The sequence below is a fragment of the Saccopteryx leptura genome, chromosome 4, assembly GCF_036850995.1.
Source record: "Saccopteryx leptura isolate mSacLep1 chromosome 4, mSacLep1_pri_phased_curated, whole genome shotgun sequence".
In the NCBI taxonomy this organism is placed as follows: Eukaryota; Metazoa; Chordata; class Mammalia; order Chiroptera; family Emballonuridae; genus Saccopteryx; species Saccopteryx leptura.
The window spans coordinates 86713543-86732840 of NC_089506.1; positions in this window are offsets into that span (position 1 = coordinate 86713543).

The following is a 19298-nucleotide window of genomic DNA, read 5'->3' on the forward strand; positions in this document are numbered from 1 at the left end:
TATATCTATAAAACATTATAAAAAGAATGGATATATTTATAAAATTGAGCCCTTCAATTATATTATTTTTTGTCATAAAGTCTTTAACATATTTTGTTAGATTACTTATAGGTTTTAAAGTACTGTAAGCAAGATTTTTTTTTTCTGAAGCTGGAAATGGGGAGGCAGTCAGACAGACTCCCACATGTGCCCGACCGGGATCCACCCGGCACGCCCACCAGGGGGCAATGCCCTGCCCATCCGGGGCATGACTCTGTTGCAACTAGAGCCAGTTTAGCACCTGAGGCAGAGGCCACAGAGCCATCCTCAGCGCCCGGGCCATCTTTGCTCCAATGGAGCCTTGGTTGCGGGAGAGGAAGAGAGAGACAGAGAGGAAGGAGAGGGGGAGGGGTGGAGAAGCAGATGGGTGCTTCTCCTGTATGCCCTGGCTGGGAATCGAACCCGGGACTTCCGCACACCAGGCCGACGCTCTACCACTGAGCCAACTAGCCAGGGTGTAAGCAAGATTTTTAAAATTCAGTTACTGTGCTTACCTCAGGGTAATAGAACAAAATTGCCTTTTTTAAATTTTTTATTTTAAAAATAGCTATAAAATTGATAACCTTATTAATTCACTTTGTTTATGGATTCTCTTATGTTTTCTAAGCAGAAAATCTTATGATTCTTAAACATTGACAGTATTTCTATTTGTTTAATCCTATTATGTTCTTGACTTCCTCAGTGTATTATTGAGTAGAATTATAATGACTGGTATCATTTTATAATTCTTAATTTTAAAATCAATTAACATTTTCCAGTATCAAATGTTTGATACCGAGTTTCTAAAGCTATCCTCATCTGGTTAAGGGAATTATGCTCCTATTTCTACATTATTAAAAGAATTTAACCTGAAATGATGGTGATTTTTACCAAGTCATTTTTCCTGTATCTATTAATATGACATTAAACCCTTTACTATTTCTTTTAAACTCTTAATATCATGAATTAACATTGCTTGATTTTCTTACATTAAAAAATATATTTGTTACTGTTTGTTGTTGATGCATTACTTTTTTTTTATTAAAGGATTTTTGAGAGACAGAGAGAGGAAGAGACAGAGAGAAAGAGAGCTAGAGAAACATTAATTTGTTGTTCCACTTAGTTGTGCAGTCATTGGTCACTTCCCATATGTACCCTATCTGGGGATTGAACCTGTAAATTTGGTGTTTTTAAACAACGCTCTAACTGACTAAGCTAGCCAGCCAGGGTCCATTACTTGTTTCTTTTTTAGCTCTTTTTTTTTTAACCAATTGAATTACAAGGCCAGGACTTTTTTTTTTTTTTTTGTCTTAGAGTGATAGGAAGAGAGAGTGTGAAAGAGAGAGAAACATTGATTTGTTGTTCTACTTACTTATGGATTCACTAGAAAATTCTTGTATAAATCCAGACAAGAGATGGACCCCACAACCTTGGCATGAAAAGACATGCTCAATCCAACTGAACTGCTGGGCCAGGGCTTCGTAAAAATTTTAAATAAAAATTCTTCTTAGCTTTTTTACAAGATCATTATCATTTCTTCTACAACCTGATTCAGTAACCTTCAGGTCATAGAACAATAGGGCAAATATTTTTAAATATACTGCATTATATTAGTTCAGATTCTATTTTATACCTCTTAATGTTGTTATTGATGAAACAGGACAGTAAATGCATAAAAAATTTTTTTTTATAATATATATATATATATATATATATATATATATATATATATTATTTAAGTGAGAGTAGAGGAGATAGAGACAGAATCCTGCATGATCCCTGACCAAGATTCACCTGGCAAACACCCATCAGGGATTAACACTCTGCCTATCTAGGGCCATTGGCAACCAAGCTATTTTTAGTGCCTGAGGGGAGGCTGAGGTGGAGGCCCCACAGAGCCATCCTCAGCATCCAGGCTGATGCATTCAAACTAATCCAGCTGTGGCTGCAGGATGGGAAGAAGGAAAGAGAGAGTGAGAAAGAAGGGAAAGGTAGAGGGGTGAAGAAGCAGATGATCACTTCTCCTGTGTGCCCTGACCAGGAATCAAACTCAGGACATCCACACACTAGTATAACACTCTACTACTGAGCCAATTGACCAGGGCCTATATTTATTATTCTGATCCAAAATAAGGATGGTAGTTGAGGACATTTGTCCTTATTCCTTCACCACATTCTTAATTTTTATTAACTTAATTATTGTAAATAATGAGATAGGAATAAAAATAAACTTTGTAAATGTGAAAGCAGATTTTATTATACAGTTTACTGGAAATATTCTTTATATGGTAATATTCCTTCTTCTTCTTCTTATTTTTTTTTTTCTGGTGAGAGGAGGGGAGATAGTGAGATAGACTCCTGCAAGTGCCTGGGATCCACCCAGCAACCTCATCATAGGTCAATGATTGAGTAATGAGCTATATTTAGTCCATGAGGTTGATGTGCTTTGATGGACAGTGCCTGGGCCACACTTGAACCAATGGAGCCAATGGTTGAGGGAGGGAGAGAAGAAGGCGGGAGAAGCATATTGTCACTTCTCATGTGTGCCCTGACCAGGAATCAAACCTAGGATGTGCATATGCTGAGCCAAAGCTCTATTCACTGAGTCACCGGGCAGAGCCATATATTTTTACCCAAAATTTTTAAAACTTGCTTGTTCTTTAGTTCTACAGAACAGTTTATAATTTTTTTTTTCAGTTGGCCTTAATCTTCCATTCTATGCTGACTTTTTGCCATTCTTTCTACCCATTGATATAAGCAAGCTAGAGTGTATTGATGAATTTTCCCATGAAGCTCTACTTTCCAAAATTACTTGTCCTTCCTATTCTTGCTTTCTGGATTAAGTTGTACATTTTTTTAAACTCTTTAGTCCCTAACAAAGTACCAGGTACATAGAAATATTGAAAAAAGTTATCTTTAATCAAACCTTCAGGTTTCAGGAATTATTACTTTAACTCAGTCATCAATGGTAACATTGTATGTACCACCTGTTTTTTAGTTTTCAATAAAATTGGATGGTTTGCAATTTTGCCACAAGTATATATGAGCCATTAAATTCCAATGATGTGCCCAAATGCCAAGGAGGCTTACCACTTCACAGAAGCTTCCAGGTTTCTGCTTACAGGGGTAAAGTTGTAAGTTTTAGTGCAGGGCTTCTCAAAATTAAATATGCATAAAAGTCACCTGGGAATTTTAGGCAATAATTTCCTATTCAGCAATTGGGATTACAATTTACGATGTGTATTCCCACCAAGCTTTCATGTTGTTGCTAGTCTGTGAGCTATACTTTGAACTCTTTGAATAGCTAAATTGTTGAGTACTGACCAGCCCATATATTAAATTCAATTCTTTATTTCTAAGAAATATATTCATATATAATATGTACACAATCTATGAATGTGGTAGGCATTTTAAAGTTCTTAGGAAGGACTGAGAAGTGTTTTAAGTTGAAGTATTGTAATCTGTTTGAAATAAAATGATAAGGCTCATCACCCTTAATTATCTTATGCTCACCCCACTAATGAGATGGACTAGCTTTTGACCATACATGCTAGTCTCTTTTCATTTAGTTAGTTCTTTTCTATATCTCACTACCTTTCTACCCTTAACTTGCACATTTTTTTAAAGATTTCTTTTTTTTAATTTTTTAAAAATTTTATTTATTCATTTTTTTTTTTTAGAGAGGAGAGAGAAAGGGAGAGAGACAGAGAGGGAGAGAGGAGAGAGAAACAGAGAGAGAAGGTGGGGAGGAGCTGGAAGCATCAACTCCCATATGTGCCTTGACCAGGCAAGCCCAGGGTTTCGAACCGGTGACCTCAGCATTTCCAGGTCAACGCTTTATCCACTGCGCCACCACAGGTCAGGCAACTTGCACATTTTTATTGATAACATTATCTGTGACGGAACTTACCCACTTCTACAGTATTCACCAAGGCACTTTCCTAAAGAAAAGTAGTTTCTTTTATAAGGAAAATTCTGGCAATAGTTATCAACAAAATAACTGTTACCTCATTATACAATATAGGTAACATAAAACTATAGATGCCAAAGGTCTATGTATTACTGAATCCATTTAGGACTTCTCAAGGGTTAAAAGAGAAAACCTTTATAAAATCTAGTCATTTCAAATTACATAAAAAGAATAGCTTTTTTATTTACAAAGTTATATTTCTTTTCTTTCTTTTTTTTTTTTTTAAGTGAGAGGAGCAGATATAGTGAGACAGACTCCCTCATGTGCCCCCAATGGGATCCACCGGCAACCCTGTCAGAGGTTGATGCTTGAAATCAACTGAGCTATTTTTAACACCTTAAGGCAGAAGCTCAGACCAATCAAGCACTAGTGATGGGAGGAGAAAAGGACGAGAAAGACGAGAAGAGTGAAGAAGCAGATGGTCACTTCTCCTGTGTGCCCTCACCAGGTAATCGAACCTGGGACATCCATACACCAGGTCAATGCTCTATCTACTGAGCCACCGGCCAGTGTCAAAACTGTGTTTCAAATGGGCAGAAATCAAAATAAAATGTATTTTAATTTTTAATAAAATATAGTTTAATATACATGGAAAAACAAAAGAAGTATATTTTATGATGAATAACAACAAACTATTTTTTAAAAGTTCATTTTTCTTATTAAATTTATACAAGATGAGGTTTTTCTAGGATACTAGAATTAACACTTTTGTGAGTGTGCTGAAAGTTGCTCCAGAGTTAACTTGTTGTTAAAATAATAAAAAAATAATCTATTAATTTTCTATAAAAAATTATTTGATATAGAAAGACACATTCTCCTTCATGCTACTATTCCCAGTGTTCTTTGGCTTTTGTCTTTTTTCTCATTGAAAAGTAGCATCCTTTCTCACTCTCTCATTTTCTCTCAGTTTCTACTTTCTGCTAAGAATAGACAGATCTTCCATCATATCCTTTAGCTTCCTGACAGTGTGCTCAACTTCTGCTACATCCAGTTTTATCACACATTCTGTAATCCGCTTAAAGGAAGTACATAGACAAACCTCACAAGCAGAGTAGCATTTATCTTTTAAATTCTTCACTTGTTGAAAAATTATTCAGTTATGCTAAACACATCTTCCTACAAAAGGAAAAATAAGTTGAAATCAGAAGCCAAATCTCATAAGGAGAAATTGTTCTAACAGGAATGTCCTGATTATTTTTTACTAGAAATGAATTATCTTCTATATGAAACAGACAGTTAAGAGTGATACATTAGTGATTTTAGAAAGGAAAAACTATTACTGCTACATATAGCACAAAAAATTTGGAGAACAATGTTCCCAAAACACTCATCAAATATTTTTTACTCACCTTAAAATGTCTCTCAGTAAAAATAATCTAAAGATATAAGATGATAATGATGTCTCAATCTGCTAACAGAAGAATTATTTTTATATACACATTCTTTTTTTTAGATATCTTTTTGTGTTCTAGTAGTTTTGACTAGTAATACCCAGAAAGACAAATAAAATAGTTATATAAAGAAATATATCTTAACCCTCAGAATTAAGCCTAAATATGAAACATATTAGGAAATACAATAGAAGAGTTCATCTATAAAGAATTTTATGTACTTAAAAGATATTAAATTCATCATAAAAATTAAATAATTGAAAAGTAACAATGTGCTACATAAAGGTACATAGGAAAGGTCAAAGCATATTAATATGCCAAAAGAATTATGTGGTGTCACTTCTGGAAGAGCACAAAGAATGTTAGTAGATATATTTGTATGATAATGGTTACTGTATGGAAAGAAAATGTAGGAGAGTGATGTCAGAAAAATGGCAGTAGGAGAGATTCCTTTGGTCTCTCTTCTTGAAGTTTCAACAATTTGAACAGTTATAATTCAACAAAGGATTCCTTACTTAATGCACAAAATGGCTGAAAGATGTGCACACTGAGATATCTAAAAGTGGGCATGTGAGAACAAATCAGGGAGGAGAGAAGGCAGGAAAGCTAAGGCAAACCACAGACATAGGCCTAGAGCTAAGAGCTCATGGCAGGGCTCCATCTGAACAGGTGAGGAATCAGGTTGTGGCTGGTATTCCCTTCAGGCTGGAGGAGCATATGGATTTAGTGGGCACTTCTGCAGGAGTGAGCAGTATGTGCTTCAGCTGAGCCCAGAACTTGGGCCATGACACAGAACAGGGAGGTGGCTGTGATTGTCTGGCACTCGGCATTCCAGACAGAGAAAAAAAGCCATGGAGCCTCGCTGTGCCTTAAACTCCCAGAGTTAACTTTCCTTTCTTTGCCTTTGATGTTGGGCATGGAGAACATTATCTGTAAACCCAAGAACCAGTACTCAGAATCCCTTTTTTGTCGTGGAGTAAAAACTGCACTCTGTGAAGAGTCCCAGGGTCAAAGCACAGCAGGGACTCTGGGGAGGTACAAGTTGACCATTACTGGGGTGAGAGGGAAAACCAACAGAGAATGCTGCCGGGTTCCCAAGCCCACCCTACCTCCAGACACCATGACTCACTTGTGGCAGTATTGGACTGTGGAGGATAGCACCGGAATTTCATAAATTAGGAGCCACCGCTTCTTGGCCTTTTGGCTAGGATCAAGTGTGTAGAAGCCCTATCAAATACCACAGTTTTCTGCAAATTTGGTTCCTGGGACCGGGAGACCAGCTCACAAGGCAGACTCCTGACTACCGGGAAACATCACTCTGGGGAGAACTGAAAAGAAACCAGAGATGGTCAAGAAAACTAAAATACTTGTGATTCAGAGTCATCTACTAGAAAATAACAGAAAGTCATCTTTGTCTTAATCTGCTAGAGAAATGCCACTCATACATAGATGTCTTGGCCTTAATGAACATTTTAAGAACTTGACCTCAAAGGCAAGAGAAGTAGAGGCAAAAATTAATGAATTGAGACTAAATCAAACTAAAAAAAATTCTGCACAGCAAAAGAAACTGTCAACAAATAAAAAAAAGTAACCAGCCAAAAGGGAAATGATACAGGGGGTCCTCAGGTTATGACAGTTTCATTCTTACAACAGTGATTACGGAATTTTGGTTGTAAGTCAAAACACACCCTAGCCTAAGTCACTTACTTATCTTAACACAGTTGTGAAATTATAATCTAGAACATAAAAATACAAATAATACACAGAAAAGGGGCATAAATATACTGTACTATATACTGTACTGTAATAACAGAAAAAATAACAAATATGAGTGTAAATAACAGTACAATGCTAACAGTGTAGGCTGAAACATTCATGTTTCAATTTTTTTCAGCTTTCATGGGAGTGAGTGTCGTAAACCTGAAATGTCATATGGTGAGATTCTTATAACCCAAGGACCCCCTGTACTAGCAAACAACAGCTACTACAAGGGGTTAATATTTGTAATATATAAAGAATTCATATATCTCAACAACAAACAAGCAATCAAATTTAATAATGGATAGAGGACCTGAACAGACATTTCTCCCAAGAAGACATACATATGGCTAATAGATATATGAAAAGATGTTTAACTTCACTAGCTATTAGGGAAATGCAAATCAAAACTGCCATGAGATACCACCTCACATCTGTTAGAATAGCTATTATCAATAAGACAAGTAATAACAAGTATCAAAGAGGTTATGGAGAAAAAGAAACTCTCATTCACTGCAGATGGGAATGTAAACTGATACAGCCACTATGAGAAACAGTATGGCAGATTCTCAGAAAATTAAGAATAGGGTTACCTTATGATCCATCAATCCTTCCTTTGGGTATCTACCAGAAAAAATAAAAAAAACATGTATTTGCAAAGATATATGCACCCTTATGTTCATTGCAATATTATTTCTTGTGGGCAAGAACAACCAAAATGTTCTTCAATAATCATCTGATAAAGAAGATATGATACATATATACTATGGAATACTATTCAGCCAAAAGAAAAAATGAAATACTGCTTTTGTGTCAACATGGATGGATCTTAAAAATATTATGTTTAAGTGAAATAAGCCAGTCAGAAAAAGCCAACAACCATATGGTTTCAGTTACATGTAGCATATAAAACTGAAACTCATAGACACAAACAACAGTATGGTGGTGACCAAAGTGAAGAGGTGGGGTGGTAGTAATGGGGAACGGGGAACCTTGGCCAGTGGTTTAGTGGATAGAGGGTTGGCCAGGCACATAGATGTCCTGGGTTCTATTCCTGTTAAGGGCACACAGGAGAAGTGACCCTCTGCTTCTCCACCTATGCCTCCCCCCCTTCTCTTCTTCTTTCCCTTCTTCAGCCAGTGGCTCAAATGGTTCAAGCATGGCCCCAGGCACTGAGGATAGCTCCATTGGTATGAGCATCAGCCTCAAGTGCTAAAATAGCTTGGTACTTGAGCATTGACCCTAGATGGGATAGCCGGGTAGATATCGGTTGGGGTGCACTATCTCCCCTCCTCTCACCTTAAAAAAAAGGGTAAATGGGGTTGGATATATGGTGATGGAAAAATGACTTTTTTTGGAAAACAGCACACAATGCACTATACAGATGATGTATCATAGACTATGTTACTTGAAACCTTAATAATCTTATAACCAATATCACCTCAATAGATTTAATAAGATTAAAAGAAAGTTTAATAGGATATTATTTTCATGTAGTGTCACCTATTTCTCAAGTTAAGCAATAAAAAAAATATTTGGATACAGAAAAAGAAGAAAATATAAGTTACTGGTTGTGTACAAGTATGTGTGTGGCCGTGTCTGTGTGTATGTGTATGTGTATGTGTGTTAAAGTTTTTGGAGAAGAAGGGAGTTTATATTAGAATAACTCAAGTATGCAAAATAGAATATTGGACATATACATTATTTTTATTGTTATTATTTATTATAAGTATTATTTATCATTTGCCCATATATGCACTCTAAAGTGAAATCAATATTAACTATTTTTGTAAAGTCATTTTTCCATTCCTTAAAATAAAATCATAAATATGTTATGTGTAGATATATTATTATGTTAATAGTGAAGATAATGTTACATTACCTTTTTAATTAACACCACATGAAGAATATTTTTCCACTTAACACTATGTCAAGTATATTTTTCCACTTTGCTATGTTTTGTTTTTCTTAACCTCTACAACACTTGACTTCTGTCTCCCTTTTTATTATATTTTCCTTGCTCTTACTCTTGTTTTATAAAAATAATATGTTATACATGTATTTCATTTTAACAAACCATAGGTATTTGCTTATAGTTTGCTTTTACACTCAATATACCAGCAAAATACAAGTCATTGAGGTAAAAAAAATAATTCAATCTTCTGTACAGTGGCTTATTAGTTCATAGTAAGAATGTTCTATAATTATTTCAGTCTTTCTACTATTGATTGGCACATAGGTAAATTTAAGGTTTATTTTCCTCCCATAAAAGTGCTGTAACAATTTTTTTTGTAGCATGCCCAGGTATATACATGTATTTTCACTATGTGTGTATCTCTGTGTGTATGTGTGTGTCTTTAATTCTTAGAGGTAAAATAAATAGATCAAAGGGTATACAATTATCTTTTGCCTTATAAATATAAAAAAAAAAAGTCCCATATATTCATTAAAGCTCACATTTTTTTGGTAGTCAATGAGACTGGACTTTAGCAACATTAATGCTAACACTTAAAACTGTCACCCAGTAAATGATGTTAATTTGAAAGTTAATGACTTATAGCTAACTGACTTTAATTTGCTTTTTCTGAACAATATCAAAATTAAGTGATTATTCATATACTCTGAACATTTGAATTTCCACTTCTGTGTGTAATTTATTAATAATGGTGTTTATGTTTTAAATAGACTGCTACCATTTTTCAAATTTAAGAGATTTTGTATTTCTTAGAAACTGCCCTTTATATTATCATATAATTTGCATATATTTTCTAATATATTGTTTGTCTCTTGGGTTTAGTATATTTTTTAATAAATTTTATTTTTTGTTTTCAAATACTATCATTCTTTTGTTGTTTCTGTCTTTAATTACTTTCCTCAATATGTTCTTATATATTTCCTGAAAAATATGTAAAATTTTTACTATTTTAATAAATACTTCACCATTTAAAAATTTTGTTTATAATTTTCTGTTAGTGTCCATTTTTAGATAAATAACCAACTGTGCCAACCTCATTTATTAAACACATGTTCTATTATACCATCAGGTCCAACACTATAATATAAATATTATTTCTTTACTATTTATTTTTCTTATCTTCAGTCTCAATATTATACTACTTTTCTTACAATTTTTTGTTTTCTTATATAATCAAGTCTATTTGTATCACCAAACTTATTTTCATATATTCATCAGCAGTTAGCTAAAGTTTTAGCATACTCTAGATATTTACAATTTGATATAATAACCAAAGAGAAGAAACCTAACAATGTACTCTCACATTAAAGCTTATAAGCCATGGTATCTACCATTGACTATAGAAAGAGAGAGAAAGAATTCTAATAAATACAGCAGTGTCTAGCTCTTCCTAAAAAGAAATCATGATTCAAGTCACTAGAGTATGATGATTCATAAAATTTATAAAAAGTAAAGACTACTCCTTTTTTTTTTAAGAGAGAAGCCAGGAGATAGTGAGACAGACCCTTGCATGCACCCTGAATGGGATCCACCTGGCAACCCACCATCTTACCTGGGCCGAATACTTGAATCAACCCAACCGAGTAATTTTTAGTGCCCAAGGCTGATACTCAGACCAACCGAGCCACTAGCTGCAAAAGAGGAATAAGGAGAGAAGGGGGAGAGGGAAGGAGGTGAAGAGAAGCAGATGGTGGTTTCTAATGAGTGCCCTGAAAGGGAATTGAACCTAAAATGTCTGCATGACAGGCCAATGCTCTATCTACTGAGCCAGCTGGCCAGGGCCAGGATTACTAAGTTTTAAAAACTTGCCCTGCCACCTTCAAAAATATCCAAACTATGATTGAAACAGACAACAACTTTGTAAATCTAATCAGTACCCAAATATTAGCATGAGAAAACATTCTCAAATAATAATAATAAGGCATATTATTCAATGTTTCAAACTGATAAACTCAAGTAAAGTATATGAAAAAAAATCACCCTGCAAAAGGATCACACCAGAATCCTAGAGTTCATCAGGGAGAAGCCTCAGCTTAAACTTGACTGTTATTGAACGTCACTATTAGATGTATGAGTGAATATATTTTTCATATAGAAAAAATATATTATCTCTTCCCTTTTATGGTCATAATGACTTATTACCTTTAAACTCCTTTAATCAGGTCTAACCATGTTACTTTAAGCAGATTATTCTGAATTGAATGGGCTTGTATTTGCTTTGAGAACAAAAAGCACTAAAGAGCTGGTACAAGATTTAGCATATATTCTTTCTCTACTTAAGAGGACTCTAAGGTTGTATGTTGTAATAGTAGTGTCATTGCATGAAGTAATTTATTAACTAAGGTATGAATGAATACGAGAATCACAGCTCCTCTACTAACAGTTTATCATTTCATTGGACATTTATTGTAAACATGAAATAAATATTTGAGATTTTATTTTAAATTTTCATTAAACTTTATATTTCAAAAATAATTTTAGTTTCACAGCAAAAATGTGCAGAAATATACTTCATAAGGTGAGAGGTGCCGCATAAGCAAGGAGTCCTTAAACCACCGTCAGTCAGTCAGTCAGTCACCTCAACTCCGATGCAATATACTCCCCATATACTCCTGACTTCCATACATGCAAAGCCTCCTTCATTATTAGTATCCCCAATAAAATAATACATTTGTTACAATTGAATAATTGACATTAATTTGACTTTGGGTGATGGGTATACAACATAACCAATAACTCAAAAGCAAAATAAATGTTTAGCTGTAAACTATGTACTCTCATCAATCAATGTCACTCTGTGAAATTTAATTTTACAAATAAAATTTAAAAAAGCACTGACATTAACACATCATCACCCAAAGTCCGTAATGTACATTAGGGCTCACTCTTGGTGCTGTCCATTCTATAGGTCTGGAAAAATTTTAATGATATATATCCACCATTATAGTCTCATGCAGAATATATTTACTGCCTTAAACAACCCTCTGTGGTCAGCATATTTTGACATCTCTCCCCACAACCCCTGGCAACCACCAATGTTTTTACTGTCTCCATTGTTTTATACTTCAGAATGTAATAAAATTGAAATTATATAAGATGTAGCTTTTTTATGTTAGCATCATTTATTTCATAATAAGCATTTAAGTCTCATCCATATATTTGCATGGCTTAAGAGCTCACTTTGTGTGTGTGTGTGTGTGTGTGTGTGTGTGCGCGTGCACACCCGCACTAAATAATATTCTGTTGTCTAGATGTACCGCAGTTGATTTATCCATTCACCTGCTGAAGGACATAGTGGTTGCTTTCAAGTTTCAGCAATTATGAATGAAGCTGCTATAAACTTTCCTGTACAGATATTGTGTAGATAAAGTAATTCAACTCCTTTGGGTAAATATGGAGGAGTATGATTACTAATTCTTATGGTAATTATGTTTAGATTTTTAAGGAACTGCTAAACATCACTCAAAGTCACTGCAACATTTTACATTGTAACCATCAATAAATGAGACTTAATGTTGGTACACATCCTTGCCAGCATTTCATGCTGTCAATGTTCCAGATTTTGACCATTCTAATAAGTCTGTGGTGCTATCTCGTTATTTTGGTGTTTTTTGTTTTGTTTTGTTTTTGTTTTTTTTGACAAAGAGAGAGAGACAGAAAGGCTCAGAAAGACAGGGAGAGAGATGAGAAGCATCAATTATTTGTTGCAGCACCTTAGTTGTTCATTGATTGCTTTCTCATATGTGCCTTGACTGGGGGCTACAGCAGACCGAGTGATGCCTTGCTCAAACCAGAGGCCTCGGGCTCAAGTGTTGCATCTACCGGGTGTGAGAACAAACGTCGGAGACTTTCAGGAGTGTAGATGGTACTTTATTGACCAGTTTAACCTGCGCAGGGGCGAACTCCCAAGATGTCTGGAGACACCGTACTCACAAGGAGCTGCAAATGGGAGTCCCGCCTGGCGCTTACAGCTAGGTCCTTATATTTCCTAAGTGAGCAAGCATTATACAGAAGCAGATGTGGCAGTTAGCTATTTGCTAGGGAGGTCACACGCAGCATAGCAACAGGGGCCGAAGCATAGCAACAGAGGCCGGAGCATAGCAACGGGGGCTGGGTTTAGCTTAGTGGTGAATTTCAAACATAAACTTCTTTGTTCTCAGCCTCACAGGGGCCCTATCAGCACCTCCCTGTTCCTGCTCCAAAATGTTACTCTCTGGCAGCCACAGCACGCCTCCCCAAATCTAACATGCCCCATCTCTTTTGGGCATAAATCAAACCCTTGATTCTTCATCAGTGGGGTGTAAGGTTGGGACAGAACTAATAACTTTATTACATCTACCCTCTCCTTTATGAACGCAAGGAGCTTATTAAGGATTATTGGTCCAAAGGTAAGAGCCAATAAGAATAATAGGAGGGGTCCAGCAATTGTGGATATGAGGGTAGTTAACCAAGGAGAAGTCTTGAACATAGAGGCATACCAGCTAGGGCTGTCTTCTTCTAGGTTCCTATTCTTTAATCTGTTTGCAAGTATCTTGATATTCTCTCTAATTACTCTAGAGTGGTTAGCATAAAAACAACATTCTTCTCTTAAAGCAGCACATAGTCCTCCTTGCTCAAGCAGGAGGAGGTCTAGCCCTCTCCTATTCTGAAGGGCTACCTCGGCTAGGGAGTCTATTTGCTTCTCGAGGTATATTACCTGGTTTTGGAGAAGCGCAATATCTTTGGAGAATGTCTCCAAGCTGCTGGTGAATTACAGAACTTGTCTTCAAAGAACTTTGATAAATCAGCTTGGAGAGTTATGGGGTTGTTATTATCCCAGGTGTTATTCTGTGCTATAACTGTGCCATCTGCTGTCCTGATTAAAACCTATTCCTGTAACTCTAGTCCCTTACTGGGTAAACAATAAAAAATCATCAGTCCTAAGAGGAGGAGAAGGTGAGCTTTAGAGGCTCTCCAGGGGTCCGCTTGACTTGCCATCTCCGAGATCCTTCGTTGGGTGGTTGGGCCGGCTTCACGTGGAAGAGGTGGATCCAGTAGGGCTTTTCAGCTACCTTAATAGCTGTAGGTATACTCAGGATCACCTGCAATGGTCCATTCCACCGCGGCTCAAGGTTGCCCCGTCTGTGGTTGAGAATCCACACCCACTGTCCAGGCTCCGGTGGCTCCAGTAGTTGGGAGCTGTGTTTTGCATTTGATTGGGCTGATCTATGGAGGGCCTGCACCTCGCTTCTGATGTGTTGCAGGGCCTGTAAGGACTTGAGGAAATTATGATTAGAAATCTCTAGTTCCCCTCTGGTCAATCGAGGTACAAGGGGCACAAATTGCCCAAATAAGATTTCATAAGGGGTCCATTTATTGAGATAGGGGGTACATCTGGTTCTAAAAAGGGCAAAAGGGAGGAGATCAACCCAGTTTTCACTGGTCTCCCCTCTCAGCTTAATTATAGTTTCCTTCAGAGTCCTGTTCATTCTTTCTACCTGTCCTGAACTTTGGGGCCTATAAATGCAATGCAATTTCCAATTAATACCTAACTTAGTGGCTAATTCTTGAGATATCCTGGATATGAATACAGGTCCATTGTCTGATCCTAGGGCTAGGGGAATGCTATATCTAGGTATGATTTCCCTTAATAAGACTTTGCAAACTGTGGAAGCAGCCTCTCCTTGCGTGGGGAATGTTTCCACCTATCCTGAGAAGATGTCTACTAATACTAATAGATACTTATAACCTGACTTCCTAGGGGTCATCTCTGTGAAATCTATTTCCTACAGTTCTCCCGGAGCTTTCCCCAATACCTCACAAAGAGGGGTAGCTTCTTATTCTGCGCATTTACTCTGGCACAAATGCTGCACTTCGAGACGATGGAGTGTACAATATCCCTGATGTTGGGCCCTACATAATACTTCCTGATAAGTTGTTCTAGCTTGTTTTGTCCTAGATGAGTACTAGTATGAATATCTCCTATTTCTCTTACTATTCCCTGGGGTAAATAGAGCCGGGAGTCTGGAAGCTCTATCTATCCCTGCTGATTTTTCTTCCCTTTCAACCGCATCCCTTCCTGCTCTTCTTCTGGGGAATAGTAAGAGAAATATAGCGTTGGCTTAGGCAGCAATGGCAGAAGGCTTTCTTGTGGCCCAGTGGCTGCCTCTCTTGAAGCTGAGTCTGCTAGGTTGTTTCCCTTTACAATAGGAGAGTCCCCTCTCTGGTGTCCTTTGCAGTGAACGATGGCAACTTTGGTAGGTAGCCAAATGGCATTTAGAAGGGCAAGAATTTCATTGCAATTTTTAATGTCTTTTCTCCCTGCTGTCAGTAAGCCTCTCTCCTTGTATATGGCTCTGTGGACATGGGCAGTGGTGAATGCATACCGGCTGTCAGTGTAGATGTTGGCAACTTTTCCCTCTGCTATCTGTAAGGCTCGGGTTAGTCCTATTAGCTCTGCCCTTTGTGTAGATGTTCCTGTGGGCAGTGCTTTCTGCCACAGGACCTTATTTTCCGTGGTCACTGCTGCCCCTGCATGTTGCTGTCCATCTTTAATAAAACTGCTCCCGTCATTAAAGAGGGTCAGGTCTGCCTTCCCGTATGCTTGATCCCTTAAGTCCAGGTGGGAGCCAGTCACTGTGTCAAGGATTTGTTTGCAACTGTGGACCAAAGTGGAGTCCGGTATTGGCAACAGGGTCGTTGGGTTCAGGGCAGCAGTTTTGAGGAACTGAACAGATAGAGGGTTCAGCAGCTGAGCCTGATACTGCGTTAGCCGCGCATTAGATAGCCACCTGTCAGGAGGTGCTCGCAGCACTTGCTCTACGTAGTGTTCCCTAATGACTTTGATGTCCTGACCTAAAGTTAATTTACTAGCCTCCTTGACAAGTATGGAGGTAGTAGCAAGCACCCTCAGACATGTTGGCCATCCCCAGACTACAGGATCAAGTTTCTTGGACAGATAGGCGACAGGCCTCTTCCAAGGCCCAAGTTCCTGGCTCAGTACCTCTAAAGCTACTCCTCCCTTTTCTGCTATAAATAGCTGAAAGGGTTTGGTCAGATCTGGCAGGGCCAAAGCTGGGGCAGTCACCAGGGCCTCTTTAAGTGCTTGGAATGCTTGCTTCTCCCCATCTGTCCATGTGAACTGCTCTTCCTTTCCCTTGGTTAGTTCATGTAGGGGTTTAGCTAGTTCTGCAAAGCCTAATATCTATAGTCGGCAGTATCCTACTGCATCCAGGAATTCTCATACCTGTCTCTTGTTAGTAGGCTCAGGGATCTGCAAGACTGTCTGAATTCGCTGGCTGGACAATGTCCTTTGCCCTCCCTGTAAGTTATACCCCAAATAACTTACAGTTTTCATCACAATCTGGGCCTTCTTGGCAGAGACTCAATACCCCATTCACCCGAGATCTTGTAGCAGGTCCGAGGTAGCTTCCTTACACTCTCCTTTGTACTTGGCAGCTATGAGGATGTCATCTACATACTGGAGCAGTACGATCAACGGATGGGAGGAGCAGAAAGCCTGCAGATCTTTGCTGAGGGCTTCATTAAAAATGGTGGGGGAATTCTTAAACCCTTGTGGTAGTCTGGTCCAAGTGAACTGCCCCACCAGTCCATTATCTGGGTCATTCCATTCAAAGGCAAAGATCTCTTGGCTCTGGGGTGCCAGGGGAATACAAAAGAAGGAATCCTTCAAATCCAGGACAGAATAATAGGTATGGGTTGGGGTCAATGAGCTCAGTAAGGTATACAGGTTGGGTACCGTGGGATGAATAGTCTCTACCCACGCATTCACTTCCTGCAAGTCCTGGACTGGACGATTATCTTGGCTCCCTGGTTTCTGGATGGGAAGCAGTAGGGTGCTCCAGGCTGATTGGCACCTTCAGAGGATGCCTGCCTCCAGCAGGCATTGCAAGTGCCGGGCAATTCCCTGTCTAGCTCGAGCTGGGACCGGGTACTGCCTGATCCTAACCGGTCTAGCAGTGCTAAGCAGTTGTACCAGGACAGGCGGTTGGTGAGCGGCCAAACCTGGGGGGTTGGTTTCAGCCCAAACCTAAGGTACCCAGGCAAACAGGGCCTCTGGAACCCCTTCCTAGGCCTCCTTACCTTCTAGAACGGTGGCAAGTAAGTGTTCTTCAGACAGTGGGACAGTTACTTCCATGCTGACCTCTGCCTCTTTGTTCCCCATAAGGCTTTCCTCCCGTCGGAAGGTTATGGTGGCCTGAAATTTCTGCAATAAGTCCCTTCCAATCAGTGGGTAAGGGCAGTCTGGAATGACTAGGAAAGAGTGGGTGATGGTGCCTTGACCTAAGTCAGTAATTCTTGCGGTGGCCCATGGGTAGACTTCTGCTTTGCCCATTGCCCCTATTATCTTAGTAGTTGCCTTCTGCATCTGGCCCTGTGGTTTCTTTAGGACTGAATAGGAGGCTCTGGCCGGTTGGCTCAGTGGTAGAGTGTCAGCCTGGCGTGCAGGAGTCCCAGGTTCGATTCCCGGCCAGGGCACACAGGAGAAGCGCCCATCTGCTTCTCCACCCCTCCCCCTCTCCTTCCTCTGTCTCTCTCTTCCCCTCTGGCAGCCAAGGCTCCATTGGAGCAAAGTTTGCCCTGGCGCTGAGGATGGCTCTGTGGCCTCTGCCTCGGGTGCTAGAATGGCTCTGATTGCAGCAGAATGACGCCCCCTGGTGGGTATGCCGGGTGGATCCTGGTCAGGCACATGTGGGAATCTCTCTGACTGCCTCCCTGTTTCCAACTTTGGAAAAATATAAAAAAAAAAAAAAAAAAGAAAAAGAAAAAAAAAAGGACTGAATAGGTGGCTCCTGTGTCGACTAGGAAGTCTAATGGTTTTCCTTTGACTGTTAAGGTGACCATGGGCTCCTGGGAGCCAACAGGAATGGAGCCCTGGCCCCGTCAGTCTAAGGTTTGGAGCAAGATCTCTGGGGCTTGTTTTGGCCTCTGGCTGTCGGCCCTCAACTTTGGGCACTCTCTCTTCTAGTGTCCTTTCTCCTTGCAATAGGCACATTGATCCTTGTCTATCCGCTGTCCTTGGACCTTCCTCTATCCCCCTTTTCCTTTGGGGGGAGCTTTCTGTGCAGCAATCAGAATTTTGGCAACTTCCTTCACCCTGTCAACCTCCAGATCATCCCTATTGACATACACCTTCTGGGCTATCTCTAATAGCTTGCTTCTATTTTCTCCTTCAAATCCCTCTAACTTCTGAAGCTTTTTCCTAATATCTGAAGCAGCCTGAGTCACAAAGGCTATATTTGCTAGTCTCCTGTTCTTTTCTGCCTCAGGATTTAGAGGGGTATATACTCTATAAGCCTCCATGAGTCTTTCTAGAAAGGCTGCTGGGGATTCCTCTCTTTCCTGGATGACCTCACTTACCTTGCTAAAGTTGGTTGGCTTTCTAGCTGCTGCCTTGAGCCCCCTCAACAGAGCCTGGCGATACTGGGGGAGCACATCCCTTCTCCAAGCGGTATTAGGGTCCCAGGTAGGAGGTTGAGACAGGAGAACATCTTCTTATTTCCCTTCCTCTCTCCCGAGTTTCCCTTTCTTCTCCTAATACCGCCTTAGCAGCTTCTCTCATTATTCTGTCCCTTTCTTCTGAAGTGAAGAGGGTTTGTAAAATCTGCTGACAATCATCCCATGTGGGCTGATGTGTCCTAAAAATGGTCTCAAGGAGAGATATTAGTCCCTGAGGTTTCTCGGAAAATGGGGGATTCTGATGTTTCCAATTGTATAAATCACCAGTGGAAAAAGGCACATAGATGAGGTGAGGAGGTGCTCGTGAGCCAGCATCTGGTGCCGGTGGCGCCTCCTGGGAAAAAAGTCAAAATGGCTGCACCTCCCGGAGAAGCAGGCAAAATGGCTGTGCCTCCCAGGGAAGGTCAAAAGTGCCCTCTGTGGGCCATCCCACATTAAATGTAGGCCATTCCAGCTGGCTCAAGGTCCGGAGGAAACCTGGACTTGGCTGCGGACCTCTGTACCCCTGAGCCCTCTTCTGGAAATCAGAAAAATTCTTCAACAGGCACTCGAATACGGATCCCGGCACAGACTCCTGATGTACCATCCTAGATGACTGAGGAATAATGAGAAAGGGTAGGATACAGACAACACACACTATTAACACAAGGAACACACTTGTCTCTCTCACACTGAACTCAGTCATTCGAGCTCAGACAAAACGCAGTGCAGCGCGGCACAAAAAGGA